General features: G+C 36.1%; 1 protein-coding gene across 16 annotated transcripts in view; it reads right to left on the bottom strand.

Moving 5' to 3' along the window:
- The window catches only part of nrcama (neuronal cell adhesion molecule a), a gene marked incomplete at its 3' end in the record, with an annotated part of 49,977 nt that overhangs the window by 23,798 nt on the left and 8,657 nt on the right, over positions 1-17,522 (bottom strand). For 14 of the 16 annotated variants that reach the window (XM_084111859.1, XM_084111867.1, XM_084111865.1 and 11 more), the window contains exon 2: positions 8,495-8,566. Of the gene's footprint in view, positions 1-8,494; positions 8,567-10,373; positions 10,499-17,522 lie in introns of those variants that run through there. The other 2 variants (XM_084111860.1, XM_084111864.1) reach the window with 2 other exon arrangements.

Raw genomic sequence — 17,522 nt, forward strand, 5'->3', positions numbered from 1 at the left:
GCCCCTTTTCTGGATCAACTTGGCTAATGGCTTCTTTATTGGACGAAGACCACCCTGGATGGGCAAAAAAGATAAACAAACTAAAGGGAATATGTGTCATATGCTTTAAAAAACCAGAGTCAATCTTTTTATCAACAATTTTCCATAAATGTCTAAATAAATATCTAAATATTTTATATTTAGAGCCATTCACATAACTTGAGTTATGCAAATTCACTTTCAGCAAGATAAATTTTGCCACAGGCTTTTCCAAAACCAGTCTATTTTAGTATTCATCTCAGCATAATCCCAGCATAAATTAAGAAGAATATATGCAAATGAATGTCATCATTTACATATGAATGGCCTTCTACTGTAAAAAAGTGAACAGAGACCATACCGTACAGTCAAAAGGACTTCATTCATACGGGTTTGTTTTGACCACATCCTACTGCTGCCTTTTGTGGGTTTGGCTCACTTGTTGTTTGTGTTGACATGTGGTTATTCTCTTTCACAAGGAGGGCGATCAGAAGTCATTGTTGTCAAACTGTCTTTTTCGTATTTGAGTTGGTTTCTAGCTATTTAAACTACATTTTAAACAAACCTTTTGGTCCGTTACCATACCATAGTAAATAATGTTTGCTTTTGAAATGTCTAGTACAAAGTCAGAATACTGTAATTACATGAGTCCCTTTAATGAAACTTTCATCTATCCCGTGTACAAGGCCACAGAAGTGTGAGAACCATAGACAGAATGTTCATCTCATGTTGGGGAGGGTCCTTCAGACTGTGTGTACTGAGAAGGGCTGGCTATTACCATGACAATGAGACACAAAATGATTAGTGAAACTTATTCAACATTGCAGACATCCTGCACATCTTATAGCCCAATCCACACAAATACCATAAACCCCCTCAAATGTATATATATATTTAACAGTAATATTATTTTATGACCCCAAAAAGCCTAAAGAAGCACTTTAGAAGACAAAATTAAAATTTGTCAGATTAATTATTTCTTTAGCTTTAGAAATATAAAAACTGGATGGACTGACGTAAACACTCAAAGTCAATGGTTCATCAAAGCAAAACAAAACAACTAAACAACAAAGCAAAGCACATAATGAAAAAAAGAGAAAATACTATATAATATATAATGTTAGCTTTCTTATAATAGTCACTTGAGTTTATCAAATTAACAATTCCTCTTTACTTATAAACAATTTCGGTAATGTGTTGGGTGGTTGGGTCGCAACTTAAAGTGTAACTTTGCCGATTTTCAACCCTCTTTGTATTGGTAAAATGTCGGTAGTATATGTAAATGAACAATGTTTACTTGTTACCTGGACTGAGAAATTCACGTTTATTGGTCAACGAAAGTCTTGTAGTTTGTTTCCGTGAAAACTACAAATTACACTTTCGCATTTTTGAATCCCCGCCCACAGACAGTCAGATTGACAGAGGGTTAAATAACAAAACTGTTATTGTAAGGGTAGGTTTATCACTATTGTACTTTGTCTACTTTTTAAGCAGCATTATGGTAAACATGGAAGACTATGGCAAAAGCTTTCTTACCTGTACACGGCAGTGTTTTGCTTCATGCTGAACTGACAGAACGGCAGTTTCTTTCAGTTTTCCCCTCAGTTTGGCCTAAAACACGGTGTTCGTAGTCATCCACTTTGAAATGTTAAAACAGAGGTTTTTCAGATTTTCCATTGCAGCGTTCTCTCCATATTTACGATTCTTTGCATCCTTTAGCCTCTGCCTACAACACGCTGGATCCTTCAATGGAAGCCGAAAGTAATTCACTCCCGCTGAACATTTACTTTATGAATTCTTGCAACCGGAAACAAAACACATCGACACTATTATGACTAAAAGTTTCTTAAGAAGTATTTCCTACTAAAGCAAGGCAGTATTTGACTCTGGTCAAGCATATCCATAGCAAACTGGCGGGGGTGGCCTTGGACGGCAACATGCCCAGTGCATTATGGGTGCTGAAGTTTTCCTACAGCCTTTTTTTTTTTTCTAGTCAGGTAGCACAGAATTTCCTAAATGTTTTTGACTTTCTACTGCATAGGCAGCCAAGTTTTTTGAAAGCCCATTTTGCCAGTGGTGAAGTACCCCTTTAAAACTTTTCAGAACTCAAAACAGAAACCTCAACTATCTGACCTCAGGAAAAACATAAAATTGTATAATGTTTTTTCAAATCACCCTTTTAAAAGCAATTTAATTGGCAAGGTTAAGTACTGTATTTGTAAGCTCTCTCTTTTCATAGTTCACAGCCATCCGGAGAATGCACTCTCAGAAAGAGTACATGGGAAACTTATTTCCTCTGATAGTACAAGTTCTTCTCAACAGCTCCTTCATTCTGAAGAAGACCTGAGTCAAGAGACCGAACCGGGCTGCTAATTTAACGATCACTCCGTGTCCACGGCAACACACTTATTACACACACATGCCTATTAAAAGACACACAAAACGCAGCCAAACCCATCCATCTTTTTAATGTAAATCCAAGGAGAGGACACTACTGAGAGAAGCCCTCTCAACAGCTCTCCTCTGTCATTGGAGACTGAAAAGAATGAACCGCTCTTTACTTTAGCACAGGATGCCTTCAGGCCAAACGAGAGGGGACATGATTAAATGTCTCTTTTCACACCAAAGTCTGAAGCCCTTAAAGAGGGAATTAGATAAAACAGTGGAAAAACAGAAGATACAGCAGCTTTATGCTAAAATCTTTTGCCGTTTTCAAAGGGTTAACGTTTGTTTACCAGCTCATGTGTGTTCTCTAAACAATAATAATGCTGTTTTGTTTTGCATTTTAATTCATAAAGTACCTCTGGGTCAATCAAATCCCTGTTTACTCAAACAGTTTATGGAAAATATTGCTTTGACTTATTTGCAAGAGCACAAATGAAGAGGAATCAATGAGTCAAGAAAATTGATTGTCTGAACAAACTGAGCTGGTTTCACAGCATGCATTTCATTTCAGATGTTAACACTGTATGACACAACAAACAAATTTGTCTTTTAAAAGTCATAATTAGCCGTCAGCCGCACAGTAGGCTATAAGCTCACAAACATTTAACTTTTATTGAACTGCTCCGTTGGCAGTTTGTCTGCCATTACCTTGTTGCTATGTTCAAAAACCAACAAATGACGGTTTCGGAAGCAATACAATGCTAAACCACAGCGCAGCATTGTTTTAGTAGTTCACTGCCAGGGTTTAGCATAGCGTTACTATCTAAATAAATGAGCTAACTTCATTTAACAGTGGTGGTGTGAAGTTATCCACAGCTAAAGGGTCACTTGTTCTTGCAGTGTCAGCAGAACGATAGAGCTTTCTTTCTCTCCTGAGCTTTGGGAAGTTGCTGATTGTCAGCAAGCTCCTGTCTGGCAACTCACAAACTGCATTGTTGCTTTATGCTGTTTATAGTTCAGTTAGGCTGAAAATACAGTATGACCCAAACCACTCTGAGCAGAACTATTCACTTCAAATATAAAAGAACACACTCTAAAATAACAATGGAAAAACTTGGGAAAATCTATGTAGATCTCAGATGTAAAGGTGCATGGGTTTCACATTGCTTTTAACTCATACTTGTGATGTGTTACAGAGTAAAAGAAATAAAAAAGTTGGCTTTAAGTCATATTAATCATTTTGCATAACATGTAAGCAGTTCTCACATTTTGAAGCAATTTCACTCATAATTGTGATGTTTCAGAGTAAAATAATTAAAATTGCTGATAACAGATTTTTAAGTAGGATTCACAATGCATTTACAGTACAAAACCACATCTACTAGACCAAGGGCCACTTCAATCAAAATCACAGGATTTCATGTGGGAAATATAGTCTAGTAATAAATGCTTCCTGTGAGGGCCTGTTTTTCAAGTTTCTCCTACAGGTAAACACAAATCACTTGCATTGTTATCACAAAGCTCAGGATAATGTGGAGCACACAACGTCTAAAATTACCTAACTAGAGTTAAATTACACGCCTAGGTTACAAAAAAAAAAATCCCAAAAAAAACAAACAATAATGTTAAAAAGAATGTCAGACTAAAATATACTGAAGACAAGAGTCCTTCTTTGTCAATCCTTCAGAAACTACTACAAAGCATTATTTAATAAACAGCCGGGAATGTCCAGAAATGACTCAATGGTTCCTGAACGCTGTGAATCATAACTTCAGTCTACTGACTTCATTTCTGCAGTGCTTTTCCCTGAGCATATATGTAACAGGGGGACGTTATGTTTTATTCAACACTGATTGTAAAGGAGATCTCAAATGTCCCACAATCTGTTGATCAGACTATATAATCTGCCTCAGTGTTGTTCTCTTGTATAAAATCTATACTATCTTTCCATCAGTGACGAAACACTGAGATGGTGGGTCGAGCATTTCATAAAAGACCTCTTCTAAGAGAGGCCACAATACTGTAAACCAGACTTATTTGTATTCTGGAAAAACACAATGAGTGTGAGGGGCATCTCAATGACCAGACATGATGACTCTAGACAGATGACAGAGGTCAAAGCGGTGAAAGAAGCATTTCTATAGTTCCAGCATGGTCTGAATGTGAATTATTGTTGCTATGGTGGTTCATATTTAGAAGTTAATTTTATAAAATTAATATACTTTAAAAATAAGTTACCAAAATAGTATATTTTCTGTCTTTGTTTAAAATACATCACACCCAGGGGTGCACATAACTGGTACACATGCGTGGTAAAAATAAACAATGCGCAGCAGAAAACGTGGAGGGAGCGCTTTTGAGCACCAACATTTTTGGGGACAGGGACACATTTACTAACTACACTGTAAAAAATCCAACTTATGTTTTGTATGACAAACTCAGTTTTTAAAGTTTATTCAACTATTTAACATAAAAAAGTTGAGAAAAGTTGAGATAACTCAAACACCTAAGTTGAGAAAACTCAAAAATGTCCTGCAGCTGGTTGCCTTAAACTTGTAAGTTTTCTCAACTTTTTTTTTTTTACAGTGTAGAGTAAGATTTTTCTCCATCTCTGGTAAGATAGCATTCATGATGATAAGTGTGTTCATAATTAGGGGTGCAACGGATCGCGTTTACTTGCACTTGAACGGACACATACACACAAAAATATGTCAAAATACCCGTCTCTGCAAGAATTCTGAAAAGTTGAGAAAGAAAATGGTCAGTATATTCGTATGTATAATAGTAAATATTATATATATTTACTATTCTATTTCAGAATACAGGAGGAAAGGACAGAGAACAAGTCGTTATTAATTCATTTGTTTTAAGTACGAATTTAAAAATGTGTTACCAATATAGAACCAATTCTATACTTTATTTTTGAATAATACATTTATTATTAAAATTCATCCTTTATTTCATTCATTCATTCATTCACTATTCTATTTCTACGCTATGTTCTATGATATCTCTTTTCACAGTTTATTTTAGAGAATACAGGAGGAAAGGATGGGTTGGCACACTGCTCTCTCTGTTCCATCTGTTCGGCGCTCAGATAAACTGTGGTCATCTGTCCACATGCTGTATGTGGGTGAACAGGAGCTTTTACAGTATGTGCCGATATCACTGCCATTACACAGTTCAAAATGTGCTATGATGTAATACTTGTCATGTCATCTAATTCTTTATATATATATATATATATATATATATATATGGCCGGATATATATTATAAACTGGCCGGAATTTTGAGATCGCAATAGACGTGAAGGACTATAATGCGATAAGAGATCACTCAAGTACTGGGGAACTAAACCATTTAGTGCTTTGTAAGTAATCAGCAATATTTTAAAATTTATATGATGTTTAATAGGGAGCCAATGCAGTGTTGACAGAACTGGGATAATATGGTCTGGTAATAACTCTAGCTGCTGCGTTTTGGACCAGCTGTAGTTTGTTTATTAAGCATGCAGGGCAACCACCCATAATAGCATTACACTGTTCTAGCCTTGATGTCATGAACACATGAACTAATTGTTCCGCATTTGTCATTGAGAGCATTTGACGTAATTTAGATATATTTTTAAGATGGAAAAATGCGGTTTTACGTGACTTTCAAATGAAAGATTGGTATCAAACACACAGGTTCCTAACTGACGACGAAGACTTGACAGAGCAGCCATCAAGTGTTAGACAGTATTCTAGGTTATTACATGAGGAAGTTTTTTGTCCAATAATTAGAATCTCTGTTTTTTTCAGAATTAAGTAGTAAGAAATTACTAGTCATCAAGTTTTTTATATCTGCTATGCATTCCGTTAATTTTGTGAATTGGTAAGTTTCGTCAGGGCGTGAAGAAATATAGAGCTGAGTATCATCAGCATTACAGTGAAAACTAATGCCATGTTTCCTAATGATATCTGTACAGAGTGAACAGCAACAGTCCTAGTACTGAGCCTTGTGGTACTCCATACTGAACTTTTGATCGATAAGACATCTCTTCATTTACTGCTACAAACTAATAACGGTCAGATAAGTATGATTTAAACCATGCTGATGCACTATCCTCCTTTAGGTAGTTATTTACTGAAAATCTCACTTGCTAGCCATGGTCACCATTCACTTTAATGGAAAAGAGCAGCATGCACATTCTGCTTTTGTGTTCCAATGAAGAAAGTACTGTAAGTCATTCAGGTTTCACATGACTTGAGGGTGCGTAAATGACAGAATTTTCATTTTTGGTGAGTCAGAGTGAAGAATCACCATGCAAATATATCATAAAATATGTCTCAGTCCACACAAACAAACAAAAAAATGTTGACAGCATTATACGTCATAAAAACAACTGCCCAGCAGCATCATGCTCATGCACATGGCACAAGATCACTGTCTATCTCTATCTGCTCTTTTCTACAAAACACAGCTGAGCTCTAGAGAACACGTCTGTATATCCGCTCTAACGGGGCCAGACGCTCCCAGTAATGTCTAAGCACAGCAGGGATCGTCATTAGGGAAAGATCACGTTCAAGTTCATTCATTTCAAGAAAAAACACAGTTTTAATCATAGTATCAGTGTCTGGAGCATGTAAAATGCTCCATGTATTCAACCAATCGCATGTAACTCCTTTGAACCACTATCAACTGCATTCCTAGCAAGAAGTCAAGCACTGTGTGTTTTTAATACATTAGTCATGGCAGGAATATGAAGGATTCTGGATAATTCCAACAGAACTCAATCAAAATATGGCATGTAAAAGTTTGCAATTTACACTGAGGTAAAGATGTGTTCATATTTGATCTACAGATTTGTCATCTACAGATTCTACAGAATTCTGCAGATTCATCATGTTTCACTGAATTTAATCAGATTAGATTATATAAGGCTTAACTGATCCATTGGCTTTTTTGGCGGAAGTGTCTCACATTGTTGCCTAACACTGCTGACAGCCAGGTTTGTGCCCTCAGAGGCCAAATCGAACACTTTGGATGACAGAGCAGCATATGCAGCTTCAGCACATTAATAGATCAGCACTTTCAAGTTTTTCCCTACAATGTGTACTATGTGTTTTTAGCTACTACCTTGCATCTGAATGTATTTATTATTTTGGTTTCAGATCCCTAAAAATGAAAGCTGAAAATAGTTCACACACACACAAAAAAAAAATGTTGCCCCAAATCGAATCCATTTGATTTATTTTCTTCTGTGGAATGCAGATTACAACAAACTGGCACTGACACAAAATGACCCGTAAACACCATAACAATATGATTAAAAGTAATCCATGGCTGTGTTAAAACGGAGGAACAGATCGAAATTCATGTTGACTTGGCATCCATGCTAGCTTGGCAAGAAGTGATGCCTGATTCATAAACAAATAGTTATTTTCAGATCTTTTCAATCAACTGATCCAGCTCAAATGCTCGTCTGAAAGATTTGTTCAAGAATTATTTGTTCAAATAACCTAATGATTTAGTTACAGTGGTTCAAGTTATCATACAGTATGAACTCAGAAATTAACTTTTATGATACATATATGATTTCTTTGGGTCCTTTTGAAGCTTTTGAAGAACCACTGCCCATTCTTGTTATTGAGGGAAAACCGTGGCCAACACATTCTTTATAACTTCTCATTTTGTGGATCAACATGATGACCGAATGTTAATTTTTGGGTGAACTATCCCTTTAAATAATGTTTTAGTGTAGAATAAAAAAATGTCCAAAGGTCAAGAACCCAACTGCACAAACAACAGAGTATGAGAGAGATCAGACACATTTCACAGCTTTCAATATGGTAAAAATCTGTCAGCACACAGCAGCGTAATCGGTCAAAATATGCTAATTTCTTTTTCTTTCAGTAACAGTTTTTAGTCGGTGAAGAGAGGAAGGATACATGTCATGAATCCAAACATATCAATTCTTAATCATTCTTTTTCATCTTTTTTCTTTTCATGTCTCTACTCTGTTCCTCTCTGTCTGGAAACAGCCACTGAATTACAAACAGTACATCAAAAAGTCAGTGAAAAATTAAATCCAGTGAGCCACATCTTACCCGTTTAGACTGTATGAAAGAGTGGATCCTCTCGTTCCGACCAGACGACAACAGCTCAGAATGGTGTGGACACTGTAAAAAACAAAACAAAAAGAACTCTGATATGACAAAGCAAATGACTGAGGAACGTGTCAAACGATTGAGGGACATTAAGACTAAAGGACAAAAGACTTTCTGGATCACAGATGCACCAAAAAGTGAATAAAACACACATACACAAAATGTGTTATTTCATGCCCCACTGGGATTTCTAAACATTATTGCTTCTGTGCAAACACAAAGCCATGCTGTAGATCAGCAGAAAGACTGACAGAGAGACCTGCTTTCATCGACACCCCCCTTAGCACCTCTACATCACACGTGCTGGTTCATAGTCGTGCATACATTAGAGTTCTCCCTCGAGACGCACGCATTCATTCCACATTACCAGAAACACGGCCGCTGACACAGCTTCCCCCCTCCGTCTTTTGATGGGAGACGGACCACAAAGACGCTGTGAGGGAGAGCTGCGTCGCTTTACTGCATTGTTTTCTACAATTTAAAGCAAACTGAGGAAACCTCCAGCCTCTGAAGCTGTCACACACAGCTGCTGTCTCACAGAGACCAGAAAGAGGGAGACTGAGAGAGAGAGAGAGAGAGAGAGAGAGAGGCAATAAAACAACAACAAAAAATTCACACTAACTACCTCCCACCTCTCAGAGCTGACCTGAGGTGTTGTCATGGAGACGGGCCGCATGCCGGCACGATAGGGAAAGATAGAGAGAGAGAGAGAGAGAGAGAGAGAGAGAGAGAGAGAGAGAGAGAGAGAGAGAGAGAGAGAGAGAAATGGAAGGGGTTCTGAGAGAATACAATATCTATCTAATGTTGAGAGACAGATATAAAAATGTATCATCATTATCTGCATTATCAAAAACCTAGATCTATCTATCTATCTATCTATCTATCTATCTATCTATCTATCTATCTATCTATCATCTTTTCTTTTTCATCCATCCATCCATTTTTTTTTCATCCATCCATCCATTTTTTTTTTCATCCATCCATCTATTTCTTTATTCAAACATCCATTTCTTTTTATCCACGCTTCAATTTATCCATTTCCCAAATTCCCATCCATTCATTTATCCATCCAACCATTTATCAATCATCCATTCCTTTTTTAATCCATACATCTATTCATTCATCCATCTACCATCCATAAATATCCAATTCTTGATTTATCCATCCATCTGTTTCTTTTTTCATCCATCCATTTATATTTTTCCTCCATTCATCCATCCGTTCAACCATTTATCCATCCATTTATTTTTTCTTCCATCCATCCATCCATCCATCCATCCATTTAACCATTTATCCATCCATTTTTTCATCAATTGATCCACTTGTTCAGACATTATACATCCATCCATTCATCCACACATTTAAATATTTTGTATACTGATAGTTAAATATCAATCTATCTATCTATCTATCTATCTATCTATCTATCTATATTAAACATACCACAGACAGGTGCCTCCCATCAGCTTTTAGTTGTACACCTACTGACATCAGCACACACAATGACTTCAGAATAAACAAATCAGCAGCACACAGACAAATCTGACTGGTTTTCACAGGAAAGGTGATACCAGGTGTGTACTGTGCAATGGACAAAATGCTGTTTGTTCTAATGACTATAGTCACAGAACCTGACTCAAAGAGGTGAAAGGAAATAGCTCACCCTGAAGGTATAACTTTGACCCACAGGGTGTGAGAAAATACCCTAATGAAAACTATAAAAACACACAATCAAATCACTGAGAACAAACCAAACAACAAACTAAAAAAGGGTTATTCTGGGTAAAAAAACAAAACAAAACATTTTTAACAGCCAGACCTTGATACTGCAGCGAGTCAACAGCAGTCCTTTCCTGGTAATGGTGTGTATCAAGTGTGTATCTCTCTAACCATTCTCTGTGGCTCGTGTAGCGTGTGTGGCCGGTGAACGCTCTGACATCTGCCTCACACACACACACACATGGCTGCTCGACTCTCCCTGGCATCCACCCCCATGTGCCTGCCTCCTAACTCGGTGAGATTAACACACCCCTTTGTCACCGTATAAAGGGGGTTAAAGCATTTCCTGGAGCAAACCGAAAGCATCCGTAGGGACTGAGGGATGGAGAGGGGGGAAAAAGAGAGGCAGAGACAGAAAGATATGGAGAAAAAGATATATAGTGCAGGTAAAGTGATATATGTACATTCAAAGAGGTCTCAATACACGTCAGGCGCATTTGGCAGGTCTGTTTGTTCTGTCAAGTGTTTGCTTGAACGTTTCCTTTAAAAGGAACAGAATCGCAGATGTGCTGAAGATACCAATTAACCCCTAATGGTGTGAAATGACTGTCAAATACAAAAGCTGTGCAGAGCTTCAACACTTAACCAACAAAAGCCTCGATCACTGACTGAGGAGCCTGTGGGGAAAGATTCAGCACTGATTTCAGATCAGCTTTTCTAAACTAACAGGAAACCAATCTCAATACTGGGATAAGATAAACACATTTAGACTTTATTGTCTACCATAAAAGTCAATGGCAGAGCTCAATGGCAACCAAGACATTCATCCTAATATAGCTAGACATGATTTTACAGCCCTCTGAGCACATGAAACAGTCTTCAATGTTGACATAATGACACATATAATGGTCATTTTAAAGGTTCAGAGCATTGGTTTACATTAAGTCAACATGATTCTCATTCGTTACCCATATACTTCTCCGTAATTTGACATATTTTCATGCAACGTAAGAGAAAGAGCAAAGAGCAAAATTGTGTGACGGGGCTTTATTTTTAGTTTTGATTAAATATTTTGAAGACTTTTTAGGCTTAAAATAGTGTGCACTGATAAATAGCTAGTGCACAATATATGACAAGGAAAATGTACTAAGAAAGTAAATTGGAGTCAAATTAATTTTGATATTAAATTAGTAGCAGTAAACCTTGCTGCGATGGTCAAATATCTCTTTGGACCATATTCTTCAAGCCAGTTTCAGAACAATATCTACTTTGTAACCCAAAATTAAACTAGACATCATATTCTGGGGTTAGCAAATGAAGATGAAAATAAAATTAACAATGCCTACAGATAACATCTGATCATCAATAAGAGTAAATCGCAGTACTGACGAAAAGCAACCACAGTAATAATAAGATTTTAAAAAATATATTATAATAATAATTATAATAAACAATTCTGCCAGCAAGGAATATAGTTCATTAGACTAACTGTAGGCTGATAGTGGTTGCCAAGCAACGTAGCAACTCAAATCAACTGATATGCAGTCACAAGTGTGTGCGTGTCTGTGTAGGCAATTAAATAAAGTTCATTCAATTCAATAACTGCATACAATATAGAAAAAAGTTTATTTTAAACTGAATTAATGTATTTTTAAAAATCAATGGCCCTGAAAAATTAAAAAAAAATGTAAACTGAAGTGACAAATACCAGTACATACCTGTACCTCTCTGTGTTGTATATTTTTTCTACCATTAACAATTATATCGCAATAACCTAAAGGTAAGCTATCCTATCCAATAATGAAGGGTCCATATTGCCAAACTGTGGCTTTTAGAGTATCAAATGAGTGAGGACATGTAGATACAGTCTAGAATAAATATGAACAGAGAGAAAAGCTCTGATTACTTTCCCCAGCTCTCAGCTTTAATTTACCCTGTCTGAGTGTTAACATCAGTCAGACTGGGGTCCCTCACACACACACACACACGGCCGAATAGACTGAGTGCTAGAGAGCTGCACAAAAGGGCATGGAGAGGCCTTTTCACACAGCAGATTTAGCACACACCAGCTGGGCTTTCAACACAGAGACGAGTCGCCACTGAACTCTGTCATTTCCACTTCAGCTCTGAGGACACAGTTATCCACACTAGCGGACAATACACGGACATAATTCCCACCAGACTCCCAACAGGACTAGAAAAGAAACAAAAGATCTGCTTTTCTTTTTAGCTTTTTAAGTTCATAATCCACTTGATCTTGTGTAGGGCCATATATTTTATTTTATAATACATTTTATATTTTACATTAAAATTTAAAAATATATATTTATATAATACTAATATATTACTGATTTTACTGTATTTTGGATTAAAAAAAAAAAAAAAAAAAAAAAAAATATATATATATATATATATATATTATTTATTTATTTATTATATATATATATATAAATACACACAAAAATACAGTACATTTTTTTACATTTATTCCTGTGATGGCAAAGCTGAGTTTTCAGCACCACAGTCTTCAGTGTCACATGATCCTTCAGAAATCATTCTAATATGCTGATTTGCTGTTTAAAAAAGTTTAAAACAGTTGTGTACAAAAAAAATCTGGATTCTTTGATGAACAGAAAGTTTATCTGAAATAGAAAGCATTACATTGGCATTATGAGGGAGACAGAGAAACAAAAGAGAGATGGAGGAAGTGAACTAGAACTGTTGGCATGATGCCCCCTGGAGAGGGGGGATCCACACAGTGCAATAATACAGTGTTATTTGATTTTTATGTTAATGTTGTGATTTGAGCAAAGGCCACATGCCAAGACAGAGATGGGACGGCAGTAGGGTTCCACTCACAGTCGTAAAATATATTGGAATCATCTATATGCAACAAAAGCAGTGGTGCAACATTTCATTTTAAAGATAGGCTACAGCAATTTCTGAGCAACTAGCATCATTAAACTGATTTGGGAAGAAATAAAGATTTTTCATCACACACACACACACAAAAAATTATTATATTAATTATTTCTTATTTCTATTTAATTTATTTTTATATTAATTTACACAAAATAGTATAGAGATTTCGCAATGGCTATTTATACATTTTTGGCCACAACATTACATTATTTTAGCACTTTTTCAAGCCAGATGTCTTCCGTTTTAACCGCTTATTCGGGTGAATGGTGTATGAAAGCTCTCTCAATTAATTTTACCCGCTGATGACTTATGTGCCTTCCATTTTATTGATCTGCCTGTTTATATAAAGGCCATAGTTCTCAATGAAACAGTCAATAAAACGTCATTCAGCCCTCTCTGATAAGGTCAGCATGCATTAGAAATATTTTCCACACAAAGTGCTCATTACCACGCTGATCTTTATTTGTTCTGTAACCTAGATAACCCTTTATAAAACATGCAATGAACAATGATGGCAGGAATCAGCTCTTATCTCAGAGCGGCCACATAACTCAGTCTCTTTTTCAAGCTCCCTTACAAGCCACGCCGATCACACAACATCATCTCCATGGAAACCCACCGCAGCAACGAGGGCCCAGCGACGGCGGGGCAACCACAGCGACCCCGACCCACCAGACATTAAGCCGGCACTCCGGAGAGAAACTAATCTTGTGCAACATACAATGAGCGAGCACGGAAAGAACAAACCAAAGCAAAGAAGCAGACACAGAGGGAGAGTCGGCCGAGAGAAAGCTAATGAGAAACGTATTCTTAGTACGTATTCTTTAAAAGAAAACACGACAAGCTGGTGGTAATAAAAAAAGAGAGCGGGAGGGATGGGGAACTACGGGGCCGCCGTATTTTACTCTGTGAGGAGCTATACATCTGATGGATGAGAGAGGAGAGGGTCAGGAAAGGCTTGTTTGATGGCTATTATTAGGCACACTAGAGGGAACAGATTTCCCCTTAAGCCAGTAACTCAGCTGATTGAGAAATCTCCTCATAGTAACTCCCTGAGGCTCGTGAATCACACCGGACACGCTCGCCCCGTGGGCTGCAGACTGAACAGTAGCAAAGTCAAGAAAAGATGTCAGCCGAGAGAAGAATTTGAACATATCCCTGTTCACTGAGCATCCAAAGTGACATTCTTGATTCGAATTTCTTGTTTTTTTGTCAGCCAATAGTAGAAATTATTCAGTGGTCAAAAAAGTGTTTGTAATGACCACTAATGTTTTTACTGATGTCCCTTATAGAATAAAATAAGCTATATAACAAAATTAATAAAATAATTGTATTAATAAAATAAAAATCACAACTAAAGTTTATATTTGAACCTTCTCTTTCAGTATACATGATAACCTAATACGATAAAATAATATAATATAAATAAATTATTTTATACTGTTGATTTACATACATTCAAATACATATATAATAAAAAAAAAGCAAAAACCTCATCTTAATGTCATTTTAACATTCAACAAGAAACATCCCAAGGATGTATTTCAGAAAAAAAAAAAACACTATAAATTTGCCTACACTTTCCAATTGAAAACACATACAGATGTACTTTCGGAAATCCAATTCACCATATTCCCACCTGATTTCAAACTGACCAGGCGCAAAACAGATCTTATACATTCCTATCCATCATGAAATAACTCTAAGTACCCTAATTCTGAAAATGTCATTGCATTTGTAATGTTTTAGCTCAGTCCTGCAGCGAAATTCCCAAGAAGAGATTTCTCAACTGACAATAAACATACCTTGACTCCACACTGTGAGAGTGTGGAGGTCCTGAATAATATGATTCACGCAGCAGAACCCCATTATTGCAGGATCACACATTCACACTGCTACCTGCCAGATAATTCAATAAAATGACAATGTTTCTTAGAAAAATGAGTTAAAACTGTGTGCTAAACACAAACAGACAAACACATTAAGGTCACAGCATAAGCACTATCAAAATAAACACCTCCATATAGGTTTGCATATAAAAAAACAATTTGAAACAGTCAGCTAGCCTATCTGGCCTCTTACCTGACAAAATGACAAAAGCGATTGTCCACAACAGAGCAAGGTTATTATAGTTGTGCATTTTTAAATTAGTTTTTATTTTAATATCATTTTCAAATTTCCAATAAATTTCGGTTTAGTTTTAGTTAGTTTCATTAATGGTTTTGTTTAGTTTAGTTTTTATTTTGTGAACACATTTCTATTTAGTTTTTATATATTTAGTTTCAGTTTCAGTTTTAGTAATTATAGTTTAGCAGAGTTAACAGAACATTTCCAGTTAAAGACATTTAATTTCAGCAAAGTTTAATGTCTGCAGTTTACATTTAACTCTTGTGAAAACCTCTCAATAATAAAAATTAAATAATTGTTTGAGGATGAACAAGGAACCAAACAAATGCAACTAAAAAGTAAAAATTATATAATAATATTAAAAATAAAATCTTGTTAAACGTGGTGTATAAGAAAAAGAAAAAGATATGCGTATGATTATTATGATTATTCTTTAAGGTTATTTCAATTATTAATCCTTTCAAACATTATTCTTGTATTGATCTATTCATGCTTTCTGTCTATTGCATCGTTTAAAATCATATAATCATAGTTATACACATATTCAATTGTTCTCTTCAGACCAGACATTTAGTATACTTCTACTCTGACAAATATATGTCTATTTCTGGGCTATAGACATGCTATTTGTTTTTTCCGTTTTCTGCTCAGTGTGGTATCTTGTCTAATATGTGTGGTATAGGCCTATCTTGTTTAGGCTAGTTTCACATGAGATGGTTATCTTATACCTGGAATTAAGGTACAGCTGTATTTGCATGAGGTGGAAATACTTATTTGGGCCTTTCTGCTTCTTAGAAACACAGAAAGCGGTTTTGCTTTGAAAAACGGAAAAAAGAGACGTGGGCACAGTGGGGAAAAAGCGCAAGGTCTCGATATGTGTCTTTTAAAAGATGAACTTATTTGAACTTGAATGCCGTGTTTTTAGAGCGTCGTGTCATGCACGTGATGCTGCAGAAGACGCGAGACTCAACCGCAACGGTCATACATTGAAAAATAAAGTAGCACAGTGGAAAAAAGTGATTTTCCGGTAGGCTTATTTAGGAGAGCTTATTAATTACGAAAACGATTATTTATTTCTGCGAATTATTATTTTGTTTCAGTTAGTTTTTCAGTAACTGTTGTTAGTTTCGTTTAGTTTTAGTTTTTCATTAATGTTGAAATTTCTATTTTATTTCAGTTTACGAAAATGTTTTTTGACCAATAGTTTTAGTCTTAGTTTCAGTTTTCGTTTACGAAAATAGCCTTGCAACAGAGCAGCATATTAGAGCCATATTTGGCCTTATTTGTATCCAGTCAGGCTTGAGCAGGCAGAAATGTCATTTCCATGTGCACGTCTGTGAATCTGAAGCCTCTGGCAGCAATAGACACTCAGAGCGCACAAGCAAAATTATTCTTGATTACCATTATACAAAGTGGTTTTATTAAACCATGAGTGACCTGCATTTAAATTCATGTTTGTCATGTGGACAGTGTCACGGATTCACTCAACAACACACCCCAGCCAGCGTCAACTCAGCACACCTGGTCCCGATCACAATCACCTGAATTCTGATTCACAGCACCTGCACCTCATCACTTCACTTACCATGCTGACTCTGTATTTAAACCCCAGTCATTTCACAGCTCACTGTCCGGTCTTGTCTTTCGACGTCTGTGACTCCCTGGTCTGGGAGTCTCATATATATATATATATATATATATATATATATATATATATATATATATATATATATATATATATATATATATATATATATATATATATATGGCCAAAACAGACTTCCATAAAAATAAAGTGAGAATTAAATGTTACAAAAACCTAAAAGTGAATGAAAATGGTAACAAAAGTAATACTTTAGCACTTACCCTCTCTAGGGACAGAAATTACATCAAACTAATTCTTCACAGTATTCCAACGAAAGACAAGAATTGTCTTACTTTGTTAAAAAAAAAAAAGTGAATAAACAAACAGTAGACTGTTGACTTCTGTTCTAATGCTCTAGAGCCCTTGAAGGTCGTATGCATAACAGATTACAGGCTTGGTGTGTGAAGTAGGAAGTGAAGTGCTATTCAAACAAAGCAAGACCAAACCAAAGACTCAATTCAGGAACTTCAGAGTTGCCTAGAACTAGTCTGCCTATTCATTCCTGACTAATGAATTAAAAAGACTATGTAGCTAACAGACAAAATTAGTAGTCTA

The sequence above is a fragment of the Abramis brama genome (assembly GCF_963993115.1).
Source record: "Abramis brama genome assembly, chromosome: 4".
NCBI classification, from domain to species: Eukaryota; Metazoa; Chordata; class Actinopteri; order Cypriniformes; family Leuciscidae; genus Abramis; species Abramis brama.